The sequence below is a fragment of the Cuculus canorus genome, chromosome 2, assembly GCF_017976375.1.
Source record: "Cuculus canorus isolate bCucCan1 chromosome 2, bCucCan1.pri, whole genome shotgun sequence".
Lineage (NCBI taxonomy): Eukaryota > Metazoa > Chordata > Aves > Cuculiformes > Cuculidae > Cuculus > Cuculus canorus.
The window spans coordinates 154,868,468-154,888,975 of NC_071402.1; the positions used below are offsets into that span (position 1 = coordinate 154,868,468).

At 42.8% G+C, this 20,508-nt stretch overlaps 1 protein-coding gene across 5 annotated transcripts in view; it reads right to left on the minus strand.

The window, feature by feature from the left end:
• Positions 1-20,508, minus strand: part of SCN5A (sodium voltage-gated channel alpha subunit 5) — a 221,594-nt gene that overhangs the window by 199,459 nt on the left and 1,627 nt on the right. The window lies entirely within an intron of this gene.

Below are 20,508 nucleotides of genomic sequence, written 5' to 3' on the forward strand. Positions count from 1 at the left end.
TGCTGTCTGTCTTTTAATCCCCTCTAATAACTTTTGAATCCATTGGCCAATTTCACCCACACTTGAGACGGACGTAGACATTTCAGATACCTTAAATGCCCACTCATCCTATAGAAACAAAGAGCTAAGTGAAATAAATCAATTATAGGTAGTGTCCACTAACTCCTTATCCATTCTGTGAGACGGCAGTCAGCATGGAAGTCAGTTTAGGGATGCAAACGAATCCTCAATAAGCCACTGCACACATTGCCACTTAGCCCCACAGTGATCAGGAAGAGACTATGGGCTTGGAAGGACAAGTTAAAGATAAATAATCTAGACCCACAGGAAACAATGCTAAATTAGTTTGACTCCTTGCAAAGCAACAGAAGCTTTAGTTTGCCTGTTTTAGGATAATAACCTTAGAAAAGCAGAATCAGTGTTGTTGTGCAGGGATTAATATTGTGCCGTCCTCTCTTATCCTCTTCCGCCTTGAAACAGTGAAGTATAAAATTTAGCTTGTGAAGAGAAAACCAACACTGACAATGTGAATCAATCCCTGCACCGCACAGAAGAGTGAGGCCATGAAAGCTGTCCAGTCTCCAGCTGTGTTTTAACTTCATGCAAAGCCTCTGACCAGGGCAGCAAAGAAGCAATGAAAGAGTCCCACAGAAGTCTGATTGTTGGGCTGAAATCCTACTCTCCCAAAAGCAGCATAAGGTACCCGAGAGCTGCAAAACCAGCATCTGAATTTACACACATTTATTTCCCTGACTACATGCACCACACTGTAGATCTGCACCTCGATACAGGACCTTGCTATCTTTAAAAGAGATCTTGTGTAGGCATGCACAATGTGCTGAAAGCAAGTTTTAAGCCAGGAGCAGAAATATGTTCCCAAACTCATGTGCTCATGTGTAGCAAGTCTACAAATGGATGCAGACAAGCATAGGACTAACAGAACTTTTTCCCACATGGCAAGCTCAACGTGTTTCAAAGCTTCAACAAAAAAAATGTAGCTCAGCTGCTTTATTATATCACGAAAAATGGCTGATGCGCCCAGCACACTGGCAGACTGCCTGGCTACCAGCTGTGGTCCAGTTTCTAACCCTGCTAAAAACAGAGGTCTGCCAGTAGATACAGTGCCACAAAAAAGTGCAAAAGACAAAGCCTGTCCCTGGGTGTGTCTAGAAAACTGCTACCATGGCCAACAAGACGTACACAATGCTGTGCGCAAGCCTGGAGGCAACTGGGCTCTCTTCAATACGGCTAGCCACGATAGGGCATCCTGGAAGTCAGTAGGAAAACTCAATCCTGGATTCTGCCTGGAAGGCAAGAAGTTCAGAGGACTCCAGCCTGGCCTGTGGCCAGATAGAGAGGAGTGTTTCACTGGGTGCCTTTAAGAGGCATTTCAGACATTCCCATAAAAATGCCATTTCCATGTAAGTCCTACACAGGCAGGCTTGTTCTGCTCCTCTCCCAGTCAAGGAATGCAGCAATTATGCCCACAACAGAAGGTCATCTTCACACTGAACAGCCAAGTCGCTCTCCCATCGGTCAAGCTCTGGTTCTAGAAGTAGCTCTCACCTCAAAATCAGTGTCTGATTTTGACCAGAGCTGCTGGCTTTGAAAAGTGGAAGGGCAATGTACAATTTAGGTGCCTGGGAGGTCAAATTGGACTTGGTGGAATTGCTTCTTATGGGTTGGTCAGCAGAGGCCTAAAAGATCAGTCTCCATGGTCTCTAGGTACCTAGTGCTCTATCCCTCTCTCCTTCACACATAAGCATTTCTCTGGCAAACTGTAGACACTCTTTTAGTATATTAACCCACAATTATTAACAAGCCTGTGATTTTCAATGCCACATCTGCTGTACCCATCTCTGGGATTCAGGATTTACTGTCTGCAAGTCTTATCTTGAAGGCAGCCTCAAGGTCGCCATTAGAAAGCAAAGTAGTACAAACTTTTCTTTCTAAAGGATAGTTAATCTAATTGCTCTTTCTCCATTACTGTCATCTCTGTACTCCTTTCTCTTGTAAACAGCGTTGTTCAGGTCAAGATGCTGAGAAAAATCTGGGTTGCAATGTTATATACACCTTGGTTACATAGAATCACAGAATCATTAGGTTGGGAAAGACCTTAGCGATCAATTCCAACTTTACCTGTCTACTACTAAATCATGTCCCCAAGCACCTTGTTTACCCACTTTTTAAACAGCTCCATGGATAGTAACTCAACCACCTCCCTGGGCAGCCTGTTCCAGTGCTTGACAACCCCTTCTGTGAAGAAACGTTTCCTAATGTCCAATCTAAACTTCCCCTGACACAGCTTGACACCATTCCCTCTTGTCCTATCATCCATCTCTTGGGAGAAGAGACCAACACTCACATAGCTCCACCATGAAAGTCAATGGCACTCTATCTTGTAATCCTTTTCCAGAAGGTGCAGCTCACTTGTCTCCCTGTTCATCCAGTTGCTGGAACAGACAGGGATCTCGATGAAAGTCAGGTGATTTGATCTCAAACAAGATAAATCAAGAGTGATGTACAGTAGAGAACTACCTTCAAGTGCTTTTAACAAGAGTGATGTGGGCTTTCTTCTTCATCTTACCATTTCTGGCATCTACCTTCTGGACCATTTGCAACACAGGGAGTTATTTCTGGCTGTGCCACAGAGGAGTGCCTTTCTTTCATTTCAGGTACCCATAAGAATGTACATACCTTTATAAAAATGTGTTCTTACGAAGTTCATTCAGGTCTCTGCAATTGCAAAGTTGCACTATTGTAACACAGTCAACTTGGGGCTATATTTTAAGACTGTTTTGTCATGAATCTAGCAAACTGCAATGTGAAGTTATTTGCCTTCTGAACAAACCAGACCACCTGAGTACATTACACGAGGGATACGCACACATCTGACTGCTAATTCACTCCTGTGTTTCATTTAGCGTGAAAGACCTTAGCAACTCAAAGAAAGATTCGAGCCCCAGCTGTACTACTGCTCTGATGCAACTCTCCGTGGTGGAGTTAAGCTGTGTTTCTAAGACAGATCCTACCTCTGGAATTCAGTCATACTGGGAAAAACATACAGCCTGGTTGAGTTCCAAGTAAGACAAACAATGTCCTTCTACTCATTTACAGCTTAATGCAGGTTTCTCCTTAGATTAACCTCTGAGCTGCCATTTGGGATCTGAAGACAGCCGCTGCTGTGCCCTGCCCTGTCCTAGAACAAAGATTTGTCCTATCTTAACTACAGCACAGTGAACCTCAGCTGCAGGGTGATAGATGTCTTGTAAGCACTCCTAGCAAAATAGCAGATAATGCTCCCACTTGAGGCTTGACTTAGCACTTGGGCTTGATTGAGGTGGGGATCACAGTGTGACCACGATTCACGCCTTCACCATTTCCCCTACTTCCTAAACAGCAGTACACCTACGCAGCTGGTAGCTTGTGTCTAGTTTATGTGCCAACGTGAGCTGTGGCTCCCTATGCTCACTAGTTTATTGCTAATGCAACAAATAGCCTTGGGTGTGCAGTATTTGTTGTGACAAGCTGGAAGAAGTCCAACGATCAGATGATGAAGTTGTTCTTGCTACTAGCAGGTACAACTGTCTTTTCTGCTGAACTAGCAGCACATTTTCTTCTCCTTTTGCTCTAAACTTTTTACCCTTTCTGACTACTTTTTAAATATTTTACAGATGTTGTACGCTCACGGCTAAGCTCTCAAAGACATTTTCAGCGGTTTTGTTGAGTCTTTTTTTTTCAGAGTCTATATAGGGTTAGGATCAGCATTAGAACTACTCATGCCAACACACTTTGAACATGCTGTTATTCCTACAGCACAATTTCAACACGCATGGCAAATTTCATGCAGAGAAACAGGCAGGGCACCTGTAGTGGTCCATTTCAAGGACTGGAAAGCAGCGCAGACCTTGGCTGTAAAAACTCAGCATCCCTGAAGACAAGCATTTGATCATCTAAGCAGCACGTTTTAGCCATCCCAATTCAGCAAAGCACATGGCGAGAACCCGGATACTCTAGGTTCATATGGCCCCAGGACAGACATAGATGCAACTCCAGGCAATGTCTTAGGTCATATGTGAGCGTTGCCATTCAAGGTGTGTTCTCTCTACACCTGATTAACTGTAAAAGGAATGCTCACAAGCAGTTCTTGTTCACAAAACCCCTGAATTCAGTGCTGCTTCTTGGGTGGGAATTGTTCCTGTTTGGAATGAAACAAAAGCAAGGTGATGGGGAATGTTTTCCTAAACAGAATTTGAGGCAGGAGTAGGAAAGTTTTGGAGAAAAAGAAAACAAATTGTGGTGAAAGCTGAAACTCTGGAGAGCTATAGGTGGAAGGCCCTAGGACCAGAAGGTGCATGCTGGAGCCATCTGTCAAAGTCTGAAGAGGTAGTCCAACATTGTGTTTGCTATTGTAGGGTGGAAGGCAAACACTCTGCTGAGCAGTTTCTACAGAGCTTTGGGCATACAATTTGCCCTCAGCTCTACACCTCTGTTAAATGAGAAAAATAGTGCTTCCTGTGGTGGCAGGATGCTGTCTAAATAAAGCCAGGTCACTTTTTGGTGGTTTTGTTTTGTTGGGTTTTTTTTTTTCAAGGAATTAATTAATGTAGCAGCTATCGTATATTCTCTTCACTGAGATCCAGTTCACTGAGAGGCATGGTTTAGGGATTGTTAGGAATGGTTGGACTCAATGATCCAGTGGGTCCTTTCCAATCTAGTGATTCTATGATTCATTTTCCAGCCCAGTTTGGCAGTGTTGTCACATGCCCAGGCACGTCATTCAGGTGACTCAAAATCATCCAAGGCAAACATCACTCTCAGAGTGATATCCACCTTCCATTCTCAAGCAGACACAAGATCTCCTCCCTGGAGAGATTGACATCTCCTCCAAATTTACAGTTCGCTTTCCCTCAGCTGCTGCAGCCTTTCCTTTGGAGAATATCTCAGCTCACCCTATGCTTCCTTGAGGCTGGTTGAACTTACAGTAACTGCAGAGCTTCCCAGCCCAAATGTAAAAGCCTTGAGAAGCTCTACTCCAGCCCCATGCTGTCTGACCTGCAACTTCATCCATTCTCCACACCCAGAAAGACAAGTGAATTGTCACAGATAGTAAAAGCCGGGAACAGTGTTTGGACAATCAAAACCCTGCCATTAAAAACTAACTTTTAAAAATAATGGCAAGTAACACACACGAACACCTTCTCTGACTTAAACCTAAACACGTGTGCTTGTGCTCACAGTACCCAACAGTAAAATCACATTGTCATCCGAAGCTTTTACCTCCATAATACAGTTTTTTCCCCACTTCCAATATGAAACTGCTACGTTGGTAACAAAGAGATCTTTAGATTTTCAAAATACAGACAAGGTCGCTATGGGCTATTCAGACGTAAAAGTCACCATTTGACAAAAAGAAGGTTTTTTCTCAATCTATATTTAAGCATCTCAGAAAGCAACTGACCTCACAATCAAGATGCTATTGCCTGCATCAGCATTTTAAACATGAGGGAAAAAAAAAAAAAAGAAAACTATACTAAAAGTAAAATGCTGTTAACTGTCAAGAAACCATGAAAAGCACAATAAAAACCAAATGTTCACTTTAGCAACAGAAGGCTGTAGAATGGGAAACAAGGTCAAAACAGCAACACCAAAGCACGAAAAAATTATTTACAGTACTAAGTATACTGCTATGGTAAATGCTTAAAGGAGTACTGATAATGTTAAGATGCTGTATTTTGGTCATGGCGACAATTATAAGACAGGAGGTGGTCCTGATTGTGGGTCAGGATGAATGAGAGCTCTTCCCCTCACCAGCACTCTCTGCATATTCCTCCACTTTCTTCTGCCTCATTCTTCCTCTATCCCCCAAAGCCTCAACCCATCGGAGGAAGATGATGGGTTGGAGTAGGGCAGCCATGACTGCAAGAATCTTGGGCTCACCAGTGCAGGGGAACATGAGTCCAAGAAACCAACCTTTGTCCATTTCCAATTTGAATGCTGTCAGGTTTCCCATTAGCAAAAGCTGGAGATGACTCACTGCTCACTCAGTCCTTTGCACACCCATGCTTGGACTGAAGCGCTCTGCACACACACACTGAAGTCTGCAGTGGAGCAAAACAGACCCTGTGGCCTCATGTGGTGATGGGGACTACAGAGGTGCCCCTCCCTTCATCCCTCTCTCGCATCCTCAAGTACTCTGCAAGATCCAGACCACAGCATAAGGTAGGGTGGGCTGCTGGCCCACATCCCCAGCTCTCCTAGTCCACAACAGTGTGATAAACCAGCTTCCTCAGTACAGGGGATATTGTCATGCTGAGCACACCTAGGTCATGCAGTGCAGACTCCATTAGAGATCTCTGGACCAGCTCCAAATGAGTAAAAGCACCCATAGCACGCAATACAGCAGCTTGCAACAATAGGAGGTCAGGTTCTAGAAGCAATAAACCACATTAGCAGCATGGAAAACTATGCTAAGTAGCTTCTCTGGTTGTGCTCTTAAAAACGTAACCTCCTCTGGTAGGTCTTTACTGCAACCACTTCCAAGAATGCCTGGGATATTTTAGGTGCATAGCAAAAGCTCTTGGGGCATGGACTGCCCCTTGGGCATGGCAGGATGGTGAGCGATTATAAGGACCCTCGGCAGCTCATGTAATCTGCCACAGAAAGATACCGCTGCGCTTCCAGCAGAGGTTCCTTTCACTTGGTGTGTGGCCACTTGCAAGATGCCTGGGGCAAGAGGCTTTGGGGTGATGGAAGGAGCAAGATCTTCTTGGGGTTAAAGGCAGTCCTTTGATGAAGAGTGCAGGAACCTGTCTGCTTCTGAACTGAAGGAGATATTTGAATCCAAGAGTAAGATTTAGAAATGCTCAAAACTAAAAATACTGTGCTTCCCCAGTAAAGCACAGCTTTTCCACAAAGACAACTTCAGCAATATTATTAATATTTATTATTACTCTCAGGGCACATAAGAAAGGTGGATGGTTCCTGCCAAAAAGGTGCTTAAAAAGAGCCTAAATCCTTTACACGGAACCCCTGTTTCTTCCAAGGGACACCACCCTACAGCTGACAGGAGGATGAAAGGGAACCCAGAAAAGATTACACTTTCGTTACACATCTTTCCCACAAATCACTGATTAAAGCTTACATTCCAACCACAGCTATGCTTTAGGCTTATGAAAAAACTTCTCATTTGAAAGTCATTTTCCTCCCCTGCATTTAGGACAATCAGCAGAATGAAATAGAAAATAATAATAAATAAATATGCATCAGCCCAGAGTTCATGCCTGTTCAGTCAGAGCCAGGAGGCCTCGTGTCTCTCGCTAAGGGACCCCAGTATCAGGGGGTTTGAAAGACTGAATTCTGATACTTTCAGTAAGTGGAAGAAAAATCTCACTGGCTTGTAGGGATTCAACCATGATTTGGGAAGTTATCCTTCCTCCTCATAACACTCGGTGTTTGACTCATTGAAGCTGTGCTTGCAGCTCATCTCCCAGCCTGGGCTTTCCCACAGAGCAGAGGACTTTTCCTGAAGTCCTGGATGTTTCAGCCCAGCAAGAGCATGCTCAAGCTACTGACTGTGTCAACGACACTGTTTTGTTGCAGTCTCCAGTTTAGGACAAAGTCAGAAGAGACGGACTTACTGCTGAGCTGCAGAAAGACAGTGGCTGTAGGCTAATGAATCTGCTTTTGTCCGTGGCATCATTTTCATAAGTCCCCGTTATGTGTGAGGTGGTACCAGAAAAACAGAATAGGTAGCATGCTACTGCAACCACATTTCTTGGGGGAAAAAAAGAGCATGTTTGCAGTTGCCATCATGTGATATGATATGGAAACAGGTACCAGACTGCTCTTAACAGTTAGGGATTTGTCCTTCATTAAAAGGAATGCATCACGGTTTGGTGATGTGAAGCAGATTTGTTTTGCTCAGGCTTTCTGCATAGAAAGGATCTCACCCATTCCTAGTTTCTCAGCTCTCTCCAAATACCCACTGCATCATTCTTCAAATCCCACGTCAGTAAGTAGTGCAGAGGGAGGGAAAGGTCCTGCCACTGATGCGCTCAAAAAAGCATTTGTCTCCTATCTTATGTCAACCAAAATTTCTTGCATGGTGCAAAAAAATGCTGCACAAACTCCACTGTGTAAAATGCTTAAAAAAAAAGAATAAAAGGAAGTCAAGAATAATAAATGTAACTCAGGTGCCAGTGACAGAGTAGAAAGACACAGGGAGAAACTAGAGCTGGAGACATTGGTGGCCTTTTTAAGGACAAGAAGGAACATTTCAAATACATAAGGAACAAAATGTAAGTACTGTCAAGTGCAACACCACGGAAAGGGCAGAAATATTCAATACATATTTCTGTTCTGTACTTGAGAAAAATCCATGCCATGGAGCAATAGTATGCTGAGAATGCCATTCTTTTCAATTTTAGAGCAATAAAGAAGTACAATATATACCAGTTCCTTTAGCTAGACATTTAAATCAACAAGTTGGGATAATTGCAATCAATTATGCAATCAACTACAGATGTGGCCAATGTACTCTGAGTATCAATGCTTTCCTAGGTATTGGGATACTATTGTAAAGCACCAGAAGAAAAGCACAGTTGTGGAAGTGTTTTATACAGATAAACAGGGAGATCTGAGTGACTGTCAGCCTCTCTGCTTTCTGGGCAAAAGAGCAGAATAGCTGATGCAGGGCTAGGTTAATCAGGGCTCAGAGGACAGTAATATGATTTGATGGGAACATTGCCCCCATAGAGCATTTCAGTTCTGATGTCCAAAACACATGGGTTATGTTGATAAATTGGAAAGGTTTAGGGAAGTATCAGTAAGGACAATTATGGGCTGGAAAACAAGCGCATAGTAAATGCTACGGAGAGCTCAAGCATACAAAAAAAAGGAAGTAAAAGGATGAATTAATCACTGTACCAGTACCCTTGGACAAACAAACCTACAATAAGACTACTTCTCACATACTACAGAGTGCTTTGCAGTCTGTCAAAGAAGGAAGAAAACCAGTGGCCAGGAACTGGAACAAAAGAAATATAAATTAGGCTTAATGTGCACACTTTTAAGAAAGTAATTTAACCACAGGTTACCAAAGGCTGATAATTTACCAAAGACTGAAGGATGGGAAAATCATCTCCTCAGTTCAGGTTTTCTAGATGGTATATGCTCTAGCTCAAAAACTAACAAATTATGGAGAGCCCTCTGCTATTTGGGAGACAGAGTAGAAGATCACAGTTTTACTTTCTTACAGCCTCTGAATTATGGGGACTTAAGTTTTATAGCCTTTGATTTTTTTTTTTTTTTAATCCTGCTACCAAATGAACAGAAAGGCACAAGCAGAATCCCATACTTGGGCTTCAAAACACCATCTGACATGGTATGTATGTAACTGTGTTATAAAATGCGATGGGAGGGACAAGGAGCTATCCGGTTAAAAACAAACAAGTGCAACAGAGGATAATAAACATTACTGCAAATCTAGAGAGGCTCGGGGTCTCTCCCTGCAGAAATATGGCTCAAATCTCTGCTCCTTTTCTGCTCCAGCACGTGCCATGGCCCGGCAGCCGTCGGGGCTGCATTACAGACTGGCAAGCGTCACCCTGCAACACCACCTAATTGGCACCCCGCCTGCCAGGGAGTGGGAGATAGTCAGCCTAAAAATAGGCTGCTCTCTGTTTTGGCTCTCCCCTTGCTCCATCCCCCAGCACACGGCTGGAGGTCCAGGGTAAAACATCTAGAAAAGCAGCAGCCTCAGCAGAGGGAGCTGGGTAGTATTTTTTGAAATGGATGAGTGGGATGTGATGCTGAGCATTGCGTGAGGGGGGGTCCCTGCCTGACCTCGTGCTTCTGGGAGAGAGCCATTTCCACCAACTCTAGCATGGGAACTGCAACCCGAGTCCCCCTGGCTCTGCTGGAGGTGGAGGGACAGAACGGAGCCACGCAGCCCGACTCTACCCTCCAGGATGCTGTCCCCAGCTGACCCACAGTCAAAGCAAAGCAGCTGAGTTCCGCTTTGGCCACAGCTCCCCCATTATTCCCTGCTAAGAGACTCTCTCCAGCCATCCCGTTATCCTGCAGAGGCCTTTGCTTCAACAGTCCATGGTTCGCTGCAATTTCTGGTTCAAGGCACCAGCATTTACAGGCAGCAAAGCCTCACAAGATAGTTTTAATATGAAATTCATTGACATTGAAGATCCTCACAGGACTTTGATGAACACTTGAACTTCAGTCTGACATTTAAGTGTCTAAAACTCTGTATGAAGCCCAAATTAAGAGATCTTACACTCTGCTATTGATGCTTTCTCTCGTATGAAGCTCTACAAAGCTCCCAAACATCAGTAACATTTCAGAAAGCACTGGTTCTACTTTTAACTGGATACAACAAGTCAAGATCAATTAGAGATTGATCTCAATTTTGCTTTTTTTTTAAAATTATTTTTAGCATGCAGTTCAGTAACCAAAGTGAAGAACTGCAATCGATGGAGCTAACTTGCTTTTCAGCAATGCTATTGCCTAGATTATAAGATGTTTCACAGAGTTTCCCAAGCTTGTAAAGGCAACTGTCTAAATAATGCCACTTATTGAATTCTACAGAGTGCTCTAACAGCAAGACTGATGGATAGCCTAATACATTGTGCAGTTGCTATAAGCAATAATCTTTCATGCTAATGACAACTTTCACATTCATTAACATTACAGGAATATCCTGAAAGAAATCACGTACCAGGGAACCACGAAAACGTATGCAAAGCTAACTATGACTATACAACTAGCTTTCAAACTGGCATCGGGAAGAAAATACCCAACATGAGGATATTTTACGTCCCATAGACATGCGCGAGGTGCTGCTTGTCGAGTCCTGCTTTGTGACACATGGTCCTGCAAACCACTGTGAGCATTCAGCTGCCACAACTGAAGTGATGGCAGTTCTTCAGAAGTATGAAGTGATGGTGTTCTGCATTCAATGTGAGATCCTGGTCCACTGAAGTGAGAGGAGAAACTGCCCTTGCAAGAGCATTCCTGCACATGTCACTGCTCAGCTGCTTTCCTGCCTGAGCAGGACTTTGGTTTAACATCCAAGAGGGATAACTCAACAAACACACAGAAGTTAAGGTAGTGTTACTCCTTGGCCATGCCCAAGGACCACGTCACCGTAAGAACAGTACCGCTGTCACAATCCCTGACTTGGAAAATAAACTTATCATCCATGGGAGCAACGAGGCTGGTTGTCAGAGCTGTACAGCTGTGCGCTGCCAGGCAGCAGTACTCACTATTTTACAAAGCTCCTGTCGGCCCAGGTATGAAAGGCTGAAAATGAAGGTGCCCAAGGGGGGGTTGCATGGGATGAGGAACCTCCCTGAAAGGACTCTCTCATGCATATGGAAATACCCACTGCATTTTGGGGCACGAGGGCTGCTAGAGCTGATGGGGAAAATGCTGATGGTTTCTCCAGAACACGTTTTAAGACAACTTACTCTTGGTCCTGGCAGACAAGTAGTCCTCAAAATTAACCTGTCTAACAGAGATAAAGCTTCTTAGCTAGGCCACCCAGTGCAAACCATATCAAGGGCACTAGCTTGCAATTAACATATATAATTTTCAGTGCTGTGTGTGCACATGCCCGTGTTTTCCACGACTCCTTATGACCTTTTAAGCTCCAAAATAATCATGCACGCAGTTCTCCTGCTTCTTTCCTCCTAGAGGCAGCTTATCCAGCAAGGACAATGCACAGAACTGGACACAGCTCATTACATGTCTCTGCACTGGATCTGCCTGTGACAACCTCACGATGGTTCCCATCCTTGTGCTGTCAGGATTTATTGTTTGGGGTCAGAAGACCTTGTTTTGGTTCATCAAGAAAAAAAAAAAAAAAAAGGCAGCTAGCCCACATGCACATCGCTCCCCTGGTAGGATCATTAAGCAAGATGACTATATCCCAATTATTAGCTAAGAAAGCACCTGTAGCCATAAGCCATAAACACCTTATGAAACATGTAGGGGGAAAAAACACTTGGATCCACAACCAACTGCAGAGAGTGGGTGTGATTTATCAGGGAAGGCAAAAGCTGCGGCAGAGCAGGGCGAAGAGGAGGGGCCCAAAGGTGGCTCTCAGCCACCTCCATGCTCCTTTGATCCCCACGCCATGCTGGCCATAGGCCAGTCCCCACTGTGGGTTGTGTTAATCTGCGCTGGCCACGGGTGCCTCCTGGGAGGCTCGGTGGCAGCTGGGGATTACTGGGGTCAGGAACACGCTCCATTTTCCCTTCCCTACCACTCGCAGTGATGGTCAGGGTAAAGGCTAGGGGAGAAATAGCCACAGCTTCATTGCAAGGATGCACACATATCCCCAGTGTATTCCCTGTTGCCTCTCATCCCAGTTTGTACCAGCTTCTTCCGACAGCTGGGCACATGCGTCCCATCTGACACCACAGATATGCCAATTCCCAGCAAAATGGGGAGTATGCAACTGGTGGAGCTGGAAATTGCATTTTCAGTATTCCTGCTTCATTCCTGATTTGGTTTTGTGTGCTTATATAAATGCATATATAAATAATATGTACATTATGTATATGGCTATTAAGGCATATCTGATGCATGTAAGTGGGCAGTGGTGCCAATACCATCAAACATTCCCCCCCCCACCTACAAAAGGGAAATTCAGCTACAGAAGTGTGGGGGCAGGATTAGAGCAGGAGGGTCATGATCCTCTGGGACATCATCTTTGTCCTTCTTTCACCTCCTCCAGTCTTTTGACAGGACCGCAAGCTTTCTCACAGCTGGGGGCAAACTTGGTCCCTAATTCCTGACACTCAGTTCTCAGCAGACTGCACGTGCAAGCTCACCCACAGCCTCCTGAAGCTAACGAGGATCTTTGGCAGGTCTGGACCAGTCACTAAATCCATATCATGGAGCCTTTTCAGATAGGATTTCAAAAAAGGCTGAAATTCCATGGCTTTGTTTCCATACTCTCTTTAAAACTGCACAATTACAAGCCTTCACCTGGTGGCACCTAATCTCATGAGCCTGGTTGATGTAGGTTAAGCAGTCACTGGCCTGACAATGGGATATTAAGTATAAAATACAATACAATACGATATAACACAGTAAAAATTCTGTGAGCAACCCACATTACCTAAGTAATCTGCTTCACTATGGATCTCTGATGGAGTCACTGCTGTGTAGCATGCGGCTGAGTCATCCTACAGCCACTTTCTTACGTATGACATTCCTTTGAGTCTTTTTCTACTCACTATCCAGGAACATGGTTTGACAACTCTTGCAAACCCCGAATATCTTTTAGTTCAGAAACTCTGAATCAAATAGTCCAGTGAGTTCAAAAGTTACAGGATAGGACAGATGTGTGATGACAGCAATGGTAAAACCAGCTTTTGGGAAACTGAGCAGCAGAAGACTTATTTTCTACAGCCTGTCCAATGAATAACTAAATACATAGAAAATTATATTTCCAGTGCAACAATTTAATTATACTATTTCCTTCTTATGTTTAACCAATCCAAGCACTAAAGGGACACAAAAGACATTACATCTCGCATAACAGTTAATACATAAACACATAAAAGACAGTTTTAGAAAATTCCAGGGAGGGAATGATCTTTTAAAGTGTAATGTCAGATCTAAAGAAGTCAAAAGGAGTTTTACTTTTAGCTTCACCATGTTCCGGATCAGGCCTTTAAGATAGTTCTGTAAATGCTCCAGAAAACTTATTTCAGCTACATTTCAGCTCTACGTTTTGCAGCTATTCAGTAATTTTCACTGTTAGTGTTAAACTGTCCAGGGGACTTTTATGCTTGTAAACAAATCCTCCATCTCCCTTATGTTGCTTTTACGTTAACACTGCATCACTGACTTCAATAAACAGTCTCTTGATTCACTCTGTTATGAGACAGTGAGCAGAATTAGGCACCAGAGATGCGTCTAAAAGCCTTCATTTCAGGTTCTGAACATCACTTTAGCTAATTAATAAAAGAAAACCACAGCACAGAATCTTTCACTGTTTTCAGACCATAACCTCATATTCAGCTATTTCCTTGGTTCCCAGGAGTCTAGAATCACCAGGTCATGGTTGTCGTTGTTATTATTATTGTTATGGTGGCCTTTTTTGCCATTATCCATATTTCTTTAAAAAGCATGTGAGCCAGTGCACTGTTTCTGATCTCCCCTGAGAGGCAGTTGAAAAGCAGAGAGCTTCACTATCTCGATCCCAACTATTCAGCTCGCAACACACAGAGCAAGATCTGCCAGCCCAGCACCGCTCAAGCTTAATGAAACAGGGAAAACCTGGGGAAAGCCACAAAAGTCTTTTAAGAAAAAGAATAATTTTCACAGATCTAACAGCACATGATGACCAGTGCTACATTTCCCAGCGACAGGAGAAACCAAGTTCTCCAAGCCACCCTAGGCAGCCAGAACACCACCTGTAAACCTTACAGATGCTTGTTCAGACACTGAGTGGTCATAACAAAGCTTTCAGGCATTGTAAAGTTTAGGCAACTTCATAGAAAAGCAAACCCAATGTAACTCAAGCAAAATTTCCACTAAAGGAATAGGAACCCAAGAACTTTTCTAGGAAAGCTTATACCCCAATGTCATCCTCCCATGAAGAATTTGGAGCCTTGATTCAAAACTGCCTAAAGACAGCAGGAAGAGGACCACAATAGACCTACAGGAAATTCATTCTAGGCTAAAGTACTTCTTTAGGTAAAGTACTACTATAGCAGTATCAAGAAAGGACGGGACAAGGGGGAAAAGCACAGAGAGGATTTATTCTGCCTATTTCTTCCCATATTCATGTGATGATTCCTTTTTTTTTTCCTTTTGCTATGACGTATGGTTTCATAACAACTATTTACTTTTCTCTCTTTATCTAACAGCTGTCGGCTGAGGAAGATGGAAAAATAAACTAAATGTTAAAACTGAGAGAATCTATTCATATGCAATGTATAATTACATGCTATATTTAAATCTTCATACATTATCTTTCAAATTATATTTAGTTTCAACAGGAGGGGGAAAAAATCCCCTTTACTTTCTAAAATTAGCTACAGAATTTCTATATTGTTTTCAAATACAACTGATCTCCCTGAGAAACTTTTAACAGGGAATAATTAATGGTTGGAGACAGGGAATCTGGCTACATCAGATGTATTTTGACATTGGCCCACTAACTGTCACCTACAGCAAAAAAATAGGGAAGTCCTCAGGGAAAGGGCTGTGTAAATCTGGATTAGCTCCACCGAAGTCGAACAAATCGATCTGGATTCATGCCGGCCAAGCTGAGAGAAGGATTTATCCCTCTGCTTGATGGACACAGGGAAGAAAAGAGCTACAAGGACCTCAGCAAACAGGGGAAACTTTGCCACACGCTACAACTCCAAAGGGGTTATTTCCTAAGAGACACACGACACACACCGACAGCAGCCCCTGCGCTCACATGAATGAGAATTACACGCATGCATTGAGGGAGATTAGACCTCTCGACGTGAAACACTGTTGAAAAGAGATAAAGAAAAAAAAAATCTTAAGATACTTGCAGTGCTTTCCAGACCCTCTTGCTGCAGACACGGCTTGCAACACCTCTGGCCCCTCCAGTAGCACAGAAGCCACACATAGCTCGATGTCAGAGACTGGAAATTGGGTTGGAGAGGCAACAGAGATGAAGTGTTCAGCCCCAGGGAGGGAGAGAGGGTGGCTGCGTCACGCCGTCGCGCTGGCTGTACTAATATGGGGAGCAGCGGTAGCCAGAAATTCTCGTCCGGAAGGAAAGGACAACCCCTGTAACATGAGAGCCGACGCAGGAGTACAAAGCGGGGAGCAGACATACAACCTTGGGGGGCTTTGGAGGGATTAGGACTTTCCCAGGCCAAGAGGACAGCACTGTCAGCTGCATCTGAGACGGAAGGGAGAGGAACAGGCTTTGGTGCAAGGGTGTCCCTTCCCCGAAGCACCCAGCTCCGTTAAACATGGCATAATTACCCTGTTATAATCAGGCAGGTATTTTAAAGAGGCTTTAGTGTGATTTTATAATTGTGCATTATGTAACAGCTAGTAACGTGTCAGGCCTCAGACAACACAAATGCCTGTCTACAGGTCAGGCTGTAACGCTTTAATGATGTGTTTCAGAGCTGTTTCAGTTTGGGTTGAAACTCTATCATTCTTTCACCTTCATCTTCCACCTTCAATGGTTACGTCTGTGTCCCCAGCAGGACAGCCGCGTGCAGGTCTTCCTCCCATCACCAACAGCCTCCCTCTAACATTTATCTCCCTAACCCCGTGCCCGCATTTGGTGGCTACATCACATGGAAAAAAGAAAACTTCATCACAGAGTTGCTCCCCTTTATGAGCTTTACACAATGCAGAGGGTTTTGGTTTTTTTTTTACTTTTTTAATCACCATGGTTCATATTTCTCAGGATTTCCCAGGGGCAGCGTCTGCCCTTGCACAGCCTGGCAGCAGAGATGCTCCTTGGAGGACTGAAATGGGCTGGCAGCGGGGCATAAAATCTGAGCTGGCTCCTACAAAGGTAAATTTTTGGTCACAGAGAATCACTAGAAATAATTCCTCTGTGCTGTCCTGTTTTGATTACTCACAACCAATTCTCTGTAAACTTACAGCTGTCATGCACGCAAAGCTTGTTACACCTGGTATGCTGTAAGCCAGCCAGGAGGGGTGGTGTATTCAGACACCCAGACAGTAACAAAACTGTACATTTCTTTTATAAAGTGACCACTTTATTATGATTTAAAAAAATAATCTTGGAAAAAAAATCACTATAGAAATAATGCAGTCCTTAAGAATGGATTTTGGCCTAAATATTTAATATCTAACCTATCTCCAGCTAATGAGTGATGAAAGAATATGTCCATAGGCACATTTTTCCATAACTAATTATTACATAGATTTCTCAATTTCTTCTAAAGCCTTTATAAACAGCAGAAAAAAAACCCCAAGCAAAACTGCCTCCTCCTAAGACCCCTCTAAAATTCCCAAACCTGGCTTATTGGTCAAAATAAGCCTGCAAATGCCGTAAGCATTGAGAAAGATTTCTTGCTTCAAACACAGACACTTCACTTGTGCCCACGGTCTGCATTCAGTCACCTAAATTTTATACACTTACACGTGAACCTAACATCAGTAAGACCTTTTAAGTAAGTCACACTAATACAGGAGTAGGATTAAAATTAGTAAAGCACAACTTGCAGATCTTCAAATGATAACGTGGATGCAGAGCCAGCTTAGTACCTTAGGAATCCAGGAAACTTTGAAAAGAACCTAGAACCTGTTGGCAGGGCTCTCAGCACTGCAGTATAAAGCCTCTTTTGCAGAAGTTTAGTGAACCAGGAAAGTTCAATTCAAGCTGAAAGTTGAAATACATAAACTGGAAAAGAATGGACTTATTTTTTCCAAGATAAAAAATAAAATCTTTTGATTTTGAAATTAAATACAAGGAGGCAAAGGGAAAACGCTAGTTTTAATTTTTCTGCATGGCTTTGGTACAACATTATTATTTGATGTGTGATATCACTATATTTTAAAATTCTTGCAATATTATAATGAAAATAATGATCAAGCCACTCTTGTCATATAGAGTTGTGACTAAAAAAGGCTTTGTGTATTACAAAGCGCAGGGAGGCACGTTTGTGCCGTGAAAAATAAGGGAACATTTCACATCAGTGAAAATTTTGCACACAAAAGATTCACAAGGTGACCTCCTCAGAGGAAGCCAAGCTGCCCCTCCTCAAAAGTGGGCGTGTTAGAAGAGAGGGAATTTTTGTGGTTCATTTGCCTTCATTCTGGGAATATGCCTCCACGAACTGGGACTGATAAGAAACCTAAAAAGGAAGGGTATAAACACCGAATATAACAGCTGCTGCTTCATGTATTTGACGAAACCAGTGTGTTCGCTCTGTCCTCAGCCTGCTTAGGGACTGGGATGGGGGTTAGCGTAGGTAAATGTCTCCTCATTTTCCCCCCAGGTTGAAATCTGAGCAGCTCCATAGTGGGATCTCACCCACTGCCTCTGGGCAGCCCGCAACTAGTCCAGTAACACCATCCCAGAATGAATATGAAATAAATGAGAAAATGCTAATAATCTAAGGAAAAGAAAGCAAAGGTGATCACATCACTTACAGCTACACTTAAAAGAAGTTACTATCTGTATAACAGAGCAAAAGGATCCTCCACAACAAACTTTATGATTTATCTGGATCTGTTTGGTGACACAAAAACTGCAAGAAGGAGAGAAAAGTTAGGGACATTCCAGTTCTGGAAAAGTTTTCTTTTCCTCATTATTAGTAACTCTAATTACTTTGAAAGAAGAGCAATGAGATAAATCCTGTAGAGTCAGAAATGTGACCTGGTTTTCTTCCTGATTTAGAAACTGTCACTTTGCAAGAGAAACCCAAAGAGACAGAGCCAGGTCAAAGAAGGTCCATCAGTTTGGCTTGCCGAGTAAACAATAAACCAAGATCAATATAAATATAACCAGGGTTTTCTTTTGGTAGATGTTCGCAAGGACAATGCTACTTAAAAGATAAATGAACACGTTTCTCTGAACTATGTGCAGTCATACATGACACTGTAGAACAGATACTCACTATAAGCAAACAAGAATATATCCAACTGACTTCATGTCTTTTTCCCCAGGTTAGACAGTAAAAGTAAGAAGTAATGACAGAATTTCAAATATAAATTGCTTCATACTATGATTAAGGCCCTACCTCAAGACAGCATGTAAACACAAAGCAGAAAAGTCAGGCTGCTTCTGTTGTACCTGAGTTTTATTTCACAGAACGGAGAAATTACTTGTTGTCACCTTTTAACTACCAGAGCTATAATTTTCCAAAGTAATTCTTGAGGATAATTGGAGACAACTTACAAGGTAGTAATTTTCAGGAAGAACTGAGCACCCACCCTCTGAAAACAACAGGTCTCTTCTGTATTTTTCAAATTGAACTTCCAAAAACTAAGGCTTCTGAGGTGATAACAGATGATAAACTGTTCCTTCTGCAAAGCATAGCCAGGCTGTCTGAATGACCACTAACATACTTTAATACGCAACTGAAAATGTTCTTTGCTTACATACACATGCAAACCATTCCTTCAAGATACTAAACATGAAATGGTAATGAGAGAAGAGAAGAGAAGAGAAGAGAAGAGAAGAGAAGAGAAGAGAAGAGAAGAGAAGAGAAGAGAAGAGAAGAGAAGAGAAGAGAAGAGAAGAGAAGAGAAGAGAAGAGAAGAGAAGAGAAGAGAAGGCAGAAATAAAAGTCAATCACAGCCTAACATCAGAAACAGGATTTTTTAAAGAAATTAAAATTAGCTATATTTCAGAAATCTCCCATGCCCATTAGGATGTCATTTCTTATCACTAGATTTTTAAATACAATTTTGATAGCACATTTAAAGTCAAGAACACAGCAACTACTCAACATTTTTCTGTAGCCTGTGAAAGTCCTGAGAGGTGTTAGCTGGTGCCACAGGTTAGTTCATCACAGTGAGAACGAGGCCAGTTTCTGATTCAAGACAGGAATGCTTTCAACTCTGTTGCCATTTTAAAGTCTGCACCCATAAGCTGTCATTCAGAGTTAGGAAGCCTCATGGTCTATATACACCCTTCATGGTCAAGGCATTTAGGCTACATACCTAATGATGCAACTGAATACCTTCGCAAGCTCTGATGAATGATTGAGAGTATGAAACAATATCGGTTCTCTACCATACTGTACAGAGGTTTTGCATGCTTTAAATCTGCAGGACTGCCCACAGCATAAACTACTTCTCTGTGCAAACACGGTCATTAGAATCTGACCCTTTGTGACTGTAAAACCTTTTCAGAGTCCAACAGAAGCACAAAGCTGTATTACGAATGGATTCAGAATGAGTGTCAAGAACTGAGTAAAACCACATTACAACGTTGAACTCCAATCACATACAAGTTAAGTAACATTCGTCTATGATTATTTCTGGCAATACTGTGATCTGCCTCATACCAAAGGTTACGTAAACCCCACTGCTTAAGGCTGAGACCTTTTGGCACATTAATCTAAAAACATCACAATTTGCAGGACATCCCACGGATTAAATACTGAGACACTTGCCCTTAAAAGACATGGGGTTTTCTTTATCTTAAGGACGCACTACTTCTGAAGCTCTCTTTCAACTGTTTGCCATTTGAAAAGGCTACACCAGAAAAAAAATTAAAAAATACCAAAATCAGTGGGCATCATTTCAATCCCATTTGCACTATTCCAATTCCATCTTGTTATTTGGCTTCCCTCAGCATTTTTCAGAACCAGGTATCTCATCGGATGAAAGGCACTCAAACCAACAGCAGCGACATTCTCAAAAACACCACTTTCCTGCTCCATCAGAATGAGGAGGTTTCACCCCTCACTGCCTCACAGTTCTGACCTTTCCAATTCTCTGCCATCAAAAGCTTATAGGATCTGCTGGGTCCATCTGCAGCTCCACCTGGCCTGC